A 9,585-nucleotide genomic window follows, 5' to 3' on the forward strand; every position below is an offset into this window, starting at 1 on the left:
ATTGGTCTGTCTGCTTTGGGGCAGGGACAATAACACGTCCTGCTGCTTTTGTTATTTCAAAGGGCGGTTTAGGATTTTCATTCTCACACACGGTGCACAAAGCAGGACTCAACCTTTGCCGTAAACTAAACAAGCTGCTCATAGATTCTGGCAGCCACAATGAGCATTTGGGTGACAGCTCAGACCTGCCCCTGTACCAGAGGGAGACAGGGGTCATCTGTGTGGGGACTGGACCACTGACCTACCCGCTCCTAACTCCCAAACCTTCAGTAACTCTATTATCAGTGCCTGTGAGTGTTATTTAAACCATAAGGAAAACCACACTGGGCCAGACCAAAGGCCCATCTAGCTCTGAATCTTGTCTTCTGACAGTAGCCAATAGCAGGTGCCCCAACAACCAGGCACCACTGGGAGTTGAACCCAGGATCTCCTGTTTACAAAACAGATGCTTTAGCCAGCTAAGCCATGGTGCCTGTGGGTGACTAAAACGCACTGTCTGCCCACACCTGACTCCCTGCCATCGCTACCAGGGCCTGAGAAGCTTTGCTTGTCTTTGGATTCTACAAAGCAGAGGAGCAGGTGACATTTTCCTTGCAAGCTGTGTGTGAGTAAATCTTTGGCCATGTCTGCACTACAAAGTTGTTTCAGCAGAATTATATTGCTCAGGTGTGTGAAAAACACACAACGCTACCTCGGTCGGCAGCTTGTGGCTGGTGTACACAGTGCAATGCCACATCTGGCGACAAAACTGCCCTGTTTTGCTGACAAAATAAAATGACTTCGATGAGAGGCCTAGAGCTTTTTGCAGCAAACTTAAAGTAACAGAGTAGACTCTGCTGTTCATTATATCACCATAACTGGCCTTCCCCAGTATCCCACAATGCCCGCCGTGAACTCGCCTGCCCTGCATTCCTGCTACAGAGCCATGGGCCCCTCCCCTTTCATCGCTCTGGGAAGTTCTGACAGCTGAGCTTGCTGCTCTGCTCCGGCAGCCAGGAGCAAATCACTGCCGTGGATGCTGCTCTCTCCCGCCCTGTGAACACAGAGCAGGGTGGTGGGAACTTCCTTACAAAGCGGGGAGGGGGACACCGCCATCTGAATGTGACACCCACATGACACTCCTTCCCTTGAGGAGGCTCTTACCTTCTAAAAGGGATGTCTGTTTTCTAGTAAAATCACTAAAAGGGAAGGAGAAAAGTCAAAAGAGGTTCCTCCTGGCACTCACGTGAACTCGAATACTCTCTCAGTCCTCAAAGAGAGACCTCGAGACGGAGACTTGCTGAAGCAAAGCCACAGGGTCTCTGAGGTTTCCCTGGCCCCTCGCCCCTGTCTTGCCTGGCTGATGTCAGCATCTCTCTGTGAGGTCACCACCTCCCCACCACCTTTGACCAATAGTCTGAGGTCCTGCAAAAGGCCTTTGTGATGTCACTGCCACACCCCTCCCTTGCTATGCTAATGTCCTGCCCCTGGCCAGGCACTTTGGAGGTTTGAGCTACTCCCTGTGGATCACCCCACTCAAGGAGCGTTCGTTCTAGGCAGCAAGCCGGCTAGACAGTAAAACATCAGATGCTGCTCCCAATGCTACACTCAGTTTTTCAGAAATTAGTCAACTTTATGGCCAGAAGAGACCATTAGAGCATCTAATCTGACCCCCTGCATATCACAGGCCTCCTGTATGACACAATAGCTACTTTTGGGGCAAACACATTCCAGAAAGGCAGCTAGTCTTCATTAAATGACATCAGGAGATGGAGAATCCACCAATTTCCTTGGTGGCTCTTTGCTGCCCCAGCTCCAATTTCACAACATCTTTTTCAAATGAGGACACCAAAACTGGAGGCAGTATTCCAGTATCAGTCTCACTGATGCCGTGTCACCTCCTGTGATGTTATTGACATAATCTGTAACTGCATAGATCACCATGGGACCACTGTTCTATATTTGCAGCCAATATGTTAGAAAGGTTGTCGTGTAAGGGGTCTATGGAGAGGTTCTGATTGGCTGATTATAATGATGCTATCTCTAGATGTGTATCATTTTTGTAGTTGATGTTATGAATATTGGCTCTATGCTGCCCATATTTCAAACTTGTGCTGTGCTTCCAGGGAACACCCCAGACAAGTTGGTGTCAGTTCTGTCTAGCCTGTTTGATGGGTCATTAAGGAACATCAGCTGTACAATCGACCCATTGAGAGAAGGCAGATACGCCTTGTGCCTCAGCAAGGTGTGCAGGGACCTGCCTGTGGACAGAACTCTTAAGTTTTTCTATGCCACATGCTGCATAGAGTGTCCTTGAGACAAAGAAAGCAAAGACCACATGGCAAGAGACTATACAAGGCTGATGCTTCATCTCCATCTTGTCTTCAATCCTGCTTCATACCTCTGGAGGGACTTTGCTACAAACTGAAGCTCTAGACAAAGGACTGAATGACCCATCCCAGCTGTGGATGGACTCCAGAGACTTGATTTGAACCTGCAGTTTATTCCATCACTGCTACAAGCCTGAACCAAGAACTTTGCCATTACTGGATGTGAAGGGTTAAAATCCATGTGCATTTTGTATAACAACCTGGTCTTTGGATTGTGCCAGCTCTTTTCCAGACCCAAAGTCCAGAGTATGGTCAACGGACCAGAGGCCTAGCAAATCGTGATCAGCTAAGAGAAAGCTGGGTAAACAGAAAGCCTTGCTTGCTAAGATAGGCCTGGTCAGCAAATTGCCAGGTTTTGGAGCTAAGAACTAAAGAATTGTGTCTTGTTCAGAGCTACAGATTGAACAAAGAATCCCTGTTCCTATTGTGTTAGTCTCTTCTATAGGGAGACGTTCTTCCCACAGATCCAGCCTTGAGTTTATGAGAAGTTGGCACATGTCAGTATAAGATACGACATCCTTCCACCTCCCTTCCCAGGGACCATGTAGTAAGTTTTTTGGCAGAAGGGGGTTGTAGTGAAAGGAAGTTTGAGAAACTCTGGCATAGAGCATCTCCATTAATGAGCTGCAGTGACATAGACTCAATGTTTGAAATGTTGACATGTCCTTAGCCTCTGAATACGTCTAGACTTGGTGCACTGTGGGTGATAATAATAATAATTGGTGCACTGTGTCTGTGTGTGGTCTGACACTGAAAGTACAACCATGAAGATACCACACACCAGCCTTGCCTTGCTGGAAAGAATCAAGCCTCCACTGAAAGACACCCATGGTTTTCTAGCCCAGCTCCCTAAGCCCTCAGCCACAACCACTTAACACAGGGGCCTTTCTATACTCTGGTTCTGTTCTCACTGAAGGGTCATTTCCAATGGTTTGCTCAGACCAGCTTCCCCAGCACACTCACTGCTGTGCAGCTCTGTACGTGTGGCCATGGCTGAACAGCAAGAATTCCTGCCCATTTCCCTACTGGCTGGAGCATGGTTAGAGTGTGTTTGTGGTTAAAGATGTTGCTGTAGATTGTTCATTCCCTGCCTTGGCAAATCAGACAGTCCCTTTTCCCATCATATCGCCAGCACCTCTGTGAGTCCAATAGCAGGGCAGGTTTTCTCTGGGCACTGAGATTTTTCAGGGAGTTGGTGGCTCCTTTCTTTCCTCACCCTGAGTAAACTCAGCTTTTTATTCCATCCTTGATAACTCATGGAACAACAGCAGCATGAAGAGGAGAGGGAATATCTCACTGCCGGGGGTGGTGGGGAAGGTGGACACGTCCTCTGTCTGACCATCGCCATTGCAGGAGAGAAGGTTTCAATGGAATCGAATGCCCTGGCTCAGACAAGAGACACAGGGAGTTTTTGCTGTTCTTGGATCTGTACAAAGGAAATTGTGTTTCTGTGTGAAAATGGGGAGGGAAATGAAACACCCATATGGTGGTGCCTAAGGCAGAAGGGTCCCCTAATGGATTAGAACAGGACACGTTCTCAAGCAGCACGTTTCTTAGTTTGCCCATCTGTCAATTTTGATTATTATCGATGGAAATATTTTGCCATTGGGTCGTGTGTTTACACAGAAATTGACATTTACCAACAAACACGTAATTCTTCCAGTCCTGCCGAGTCTGCTGGTGGTGAGTTTAGAGGGACACATTCCCTCTTCCCACTCCCCATGCCAGGCCTGGACTCTCCATGCTGCCCACTTCCCACACAGCCGGGATCCTTCCCTGATCCCCTCAGAGCTCTGCCCCCCACCCAGTGGCGTAGCCAGGTTTTCAGCATAGGGGGAGCAAAAAACATAAAAAGGCGCCCCCTTGGCTCCTCCTCCTCTGGCCACGCCCCTGCTTGGCTCCCCCTCAGACCAGACCAGACCCTCCACCCGCTCACCTTCCCTCCTGCGCTGCCGCCTGTCCCCGGCTCCTGTCCCAGGGCTTGGGTGTGTGTGCACCGGCCGGCAGGCGCCGCTTCCACGCCGGCCTGCTGTCCTGCGACTCCTCCAGCCGTGTGGTGGGCAGCGCCAGCTGGCAGGCGCAGCTTCCACACCGGCCTGCCGCTGCCGTCCTACGGCTCCTCTGGCCATGCAGCCAGCAGACGCTGCTTCTCTGCTTGCCAGCCTGATGGGAAGAGGCTGCTTCTGCTGAATCCCGCCAGCTATGCTACTGCCCCCACCCCCACTTCTGGGATCCCCTCTGAACACTGTCCAACTCCCCTGCTGGCAGGATCCCTTCCCATTCCTTTCATTTCCTCCTCCCTTCTGAGCAAAAGCTCTGGACTGTTCCCACACTGGGAATTGAACCCAGGCCGCCTGGGTGAAAAAACAGGAATCCTGACCACTAGACCATATGTGACTTGCATAGGCACTAATGCATTTACACATTCACTAACCCATTCACATATTCACATTCAGGTTTCAGAGTAGCAGCCGTGTTAGTCTGTATCTGCAAAAAGAACAGGAGTACTTGTGGCACCTTAGAGACTAACACATTTATTTTAGCATGAGCTTTCGTGAGCTGCAGCTCACGAAAGCTCATGCTAAAATAAATGTGTTAGTCTTTAAGGTGCCACAAGTACTCCTGTTCTATATTCACATTCAGTAACATTTAAAAGTAGCCGTTCAAAAAACTTCAAAAACAGACGTCAAAGCGAATCTGCAGAGTTACAATTTATTTGCAAACTTAACACCATTAATTTGAGCTTGAATAGGGACTGGGAGTGGTTGGCTCACTACAAAAGCAATTTTCCCTCTCTTGGTATTGACACCTCCCCATCAATTATTGGGAGTGAACCACATCCACCCTTACTGAATTGGCCTATAACACTGGTTCTCCCTTGTAAGGTAACTCCTTCATGTCATGTTCCAATATATATTTATGTCTGTATCTGCAATTTTCACCCCAAGCATCTGGGGAAGTGGGTTTTTGACCCACGAATGCTTATGCCCAAATAAATCTGTTAGTCCTTAAGGTGTCACCGGACTCCTCACTGTTTTCGTGAAATAAAAGCAAAACACATTCTAAGCTGATCTTAACCCTTTCAATGCCCTTACAAACTTAGATGCTTCTCACTACAGGCTGGCTGGTTGCTTTTCAGCCAGGCTCTCCCTTCATCAGCTCTTCAGTCGCTTGGTGTGGTGATGGCTGTAGGTGGAAGAGAGAGATAAAGCATAGCGAATGTCTCTCCTTTTATCATGTCCTTTCTTCCCATTGGCTTTGTGGCCCTCTTCAGAGTCAGGTGAGCATCACTGCGTCTCTCCAAGCAAGGCTGAGCACCCCGTGTGTGGCCTCATGCAGGTGATGGCTGATTCCCAACTTACAGCATAGTGACAACCACACTACACAATTCTCATAACTTCATATGCATGAATGGTATACATAGATCGGTAGAGAAATGACTTTCAGCAGATCATATCCTTTCCCCTGATATCTTACAAGTCATGCTCTATATGTAAGATCATGATTATATGAAAATGAGGAATATGGGGGTTACAGCCCGCTCCCCCAAAGGTATAGAATGTGACACTGAGATTCTATTTTCATTTATAAAAGCAGCAAAGAATCCTGTGGCACCTTATAGACTAACAGACGTTTTGGAGCATGAGCTTTCGTGGGTGAATACCCACTTCGTCGGATGCAAGACTTGCATCCGACGAAGTGGGCATTGTGATAGATCCAGGCCAGGTGGGTACAGCAGAATAGCAGAAGGCAGATATACTGGCCACTGGATTAACAGTTTTCTGTTTCCTGACTGACCAGAGCAGGGGTTGCTCCAGGCTAATGAGAACACCTGACTCTAATTAAACTGTAAAGAGTCAGGTGAGGCCATTCAGTTAATGTGACCACCTGACTCTAATTAAGGCCCTGCTGATACTATAAAAAGGGCTCACTCCAGTCAGGCAGGGAAGAGCCAGGGAGCCAGAGGAGACGAAGTGTGGCTGAAGGGCTGGTTACTGAAGACACCCTCAAACCATCGTTAAAGGAGCCCTAAGGTAAGGGTGAAGAAGGGAGAAGCAGGAGAGCTGTGGGGAAGTGGCCCAGGAAATGCAGCAACTCTGGCAGTGAAAGGTTGGCTGCCAACAACTGCTACCATTAGGGTCCCTGGGCTAGAACCCGGAGTAGAGGGTGGGCCCGGGTTCCCCCCAACCCACCACTACAGGAACAGCTCCTGGGAGGGGAAGTCAGGTCCCTGTTAGGACAGGAGGCTGAACAGAGACTGTGGGAGTTCTCTCCCCAACCTCCTTGCAGCCTATGATGAAAAGGGCTCAGTAGACTGTAACTCTGGCCCTACACAGAGAAGGGCTACATGGAGGGTCGCAGTGAGCCACTGAGGCAGCATAAACCACCTAGAAGCACAGGACCCATGGGAGCAAGGTCAGAGCTCTGCCACAGTATTCACCCACGAAAGCTCATGCTCCAAAACGTCTGTTAGTCTATAAGATGCCACAGGACTCTTTGCTGCTTTTACAGATCCAGACTAACATGGCTACCCCTCTGATATTTTCATTTATGTAACCAACTTTGACCTCTCTGCCTAACACTCATAATCACTTACAATCTATCTTTCTGTAGTTAATAAACTTATTTTAATGTTTTATACTTACTTGTGAAATTGTCTAAAGTGCTTGGGAAAGCTGCTCAGATTAAAAAGGCTGGTGCATGTTCACTTTCTTTTGAGGAAGGGGTGAATTAATTAATGAGCTTGCACTTTTCAAGAGGTTTTGAGCAGTGTAAGACGGTACATTTCTGAGGTGCAAGGCTGAGGGCTGGGGAGATATGCTGGTGTCTCTCTATGTATAATTGAGGAGTGATTTACAGAGCTTTCAGGCAACTTAGTTGGGTGCATTGCTGCATGTTGTTGGCTGAGTGATCACAGCACACGGAGGGGGTTTTGCTGCTTGTCACTAGTGCAGCATTGTAAGACACAGCCCAGACTGGAGAGAGAAGAGGACAGAGCAGTTCCACAGTTTGGGCTTGTACCCCACAGATCCCACCACACAGAGATCCTGCTGTGACCAGTCATGGTAATACTGTGCTTAGTGCTCTGCTTTGTAGCTTCAACAACTGCACATGCAAGATGAGTTTCAGTGACCTTGACTTTGTTTCCATGTTTTGACAGTTGTCAGCAAAAAGACCCGTTTCTTTTGCAAGCATTTGTATGGCTAGCCAGAGTCGAGCTTCTCCGTTAACAAAAAAGATTGACCAAAAGGGGACAAGAGGAGGCACGTTCAGCAAGGCAGCACTGGATGCTGGATCCTGAATCTGCTCTTTATCCAGCAGCTCTCTTGGCAAGCTCTGCCATGGTGCCATGCTCTGGGACTTCTCCCCTAACTGTTCCATTTTTCATCAACAATAACATGAAAGGTGAAAAGACAGTAATTCTCCATTTCCTGCAAGCCCTCCAGAGAACCCTCTAGAAGGGGCTCTGTGCACAGATATCCCCAGCGAATCACATGGGTGCCCAACACAGCCTCTCCTGTCACAACATATTGCAGCCGGAGCAACCTCCTTGCCAATGCCAATAGCCTTTTGATCAACTCCAGACTGAGGATTTGATTCTCTCCAACGCTCCGCTGGAAAGAAGCCTTTTCCCTTCACAAGCAATTACTTGGATCGTCAAGGGAGGTCTCTTCTGTATCCTAGAAGGACACAGGAAAATGTGAGCAGAGGAGACAACAGCTATAGAACAAGGCACCACTGGAAGTTGAACCCAGGATCTCCTGTTTACTAGGCAGGTGCTTTAGCCAGCTAAGCCATGGTGCCTTCCCCAAGGGAGCATTTGCAACCACTACACTTGATGGTCCAAGACTACACCTTCAAATTCCAAAGTAAAAATGTTCCTCATTTCCATCAAGACTTGCAGACCTTGAGCAGGCTGGCTCAGTGCACAGAAAGCCACAGCTGAGCTGACAGAGGGCTTCTAACATGTGCTTCTCCCACAAGCTGCTGTGATCAGATACTGATTAGTGCTCTGTGTTACACTCACAGCAACTTCAGCTCAACTCTGAGTCATGGTAACCTTTCCATCAGCTCCAGACTTACCATTTAACACTTTCCAAGACTTAGCTGCAAGGAAGGTTCTCTGTGTCTTGAATAAGCACTTACAAGGATTGTGTAGTGAGGTCTTTTATTTTTATGAGAAGAAATAAAAGAAAGGAGCCTGACAGAAAAGCCAGGTTCCGCAAGGAAGAACTGGCAGGCCAAGCCAGGATCTCCTGGTGAGTAGGACGGCTCTTCAGCCAGCTCTGCCCAAAGATCACTATCTAGAGGCCACTTCCCACAGAGACTGATTATGGTTACAGACCCATCCTGAAATTGGAGCAGGATATTTTAAAGCTTATCCTCACAGTAAAGCAACACAATTCAACCATGTCAGCACAGAGGAGAAAGCACTCCTTCATTTCACAGTTATTGCTACTGATCTCACTGATAAACTTCCTTTTCTCGGGGCTGCTCCCAGCACTTTAGGGAGTTTTCCTCTTCTCCTTCCAGCTGTGGTTACGGGACTGTAGCAGCTCCCCGGATGGCCAGCTTTGCTCTTTCACTTACAGCCTTCACTTCTTTGGCTGAAGCTGTGTTTGCCACCAGTTTAATCCATAGCTGAGACCACAGGTACCAGCAGCTAGTTACAAAGGCTCAATTCCCATCACCATCAGTGGGAGGTTATCCTGGGCTGCCAGGGCTGCAGGATTTGGCCCATGGACAGTCAAGTGGTTACAGCAGTTACATTCTTACGTGGTGAGTCCTGCAGCCTATTACCAAACTGCTCTGCCATAGTCTGCAGGGGGCCTGACTTGCTGAGAATCTGGCAGAGGAGAGACCCTGGAGTAGAGAAGGAAAATGTCCTCAGCAGTCACAGCTGGCAGGAACAGCAAAGACTGAGTATCAGACACACTTTTTCACCAGGACAATAAATGTGCACAACCCCCTGATATATTCTCTGTTCACTCCCCCCTCCCAAGGAAGCCCTATTCTGCTCTATTACACTCTCATGGGATGAGAGGGAAGGTCCTCTCATGGGTAAATAACTGGTTACAAGGTAGGAATAAATTGTGAGTTTTCAAAATGGAGAGAGGTCAATAGCGGTGTCCCCCAGGAGGTCTGGGACAAGTACTATTCAACATATTCATAAACGATCTGGAAAAAGGGGTAAACAGCGAGGTGGCTAAATTTG

General features: G+C 48.3%; 2 non-coding genes across 2 annotated transcripts; both read right to left on the reverse strand.

Moving 5' to 3' along the window:
- Positions 1–399: 399 nt before the first annotated feature.
- Positions 400–473, reverse strand: TRNAT-UGU. Its single transcript has one exon. It is a non-coding gene; the product is annotated as a tRNA-Thr (tRNA).
- A 7,627-nt stretch (positions 474–8,100) lies between these two features.
- TRNAT-AGU lies at positions 8,101–8,174 on the reverse strand. The gene has a single exon. It is a non-coding gene; the product is annotated as a tRNA-Thr (tRNA).
- Between the last annotated feature and the right edge of the window lie 1,411 nt (positions 8,175–9,585).

This window comes from Mauremys reevesii, unplaced genomic scaffold (assembly GCF_016161935.1).
Source record: "Mauremys reevesii isolate NIE-2019 unplaced genomic scaffold, ASM1616193v1 Contig51, whole genome shotgun sequence".
NCBI lineage: Eukaryota > Metazoa > Chordata > Testudines > Geoemydidae > Mauremys > Mauremys reevesii.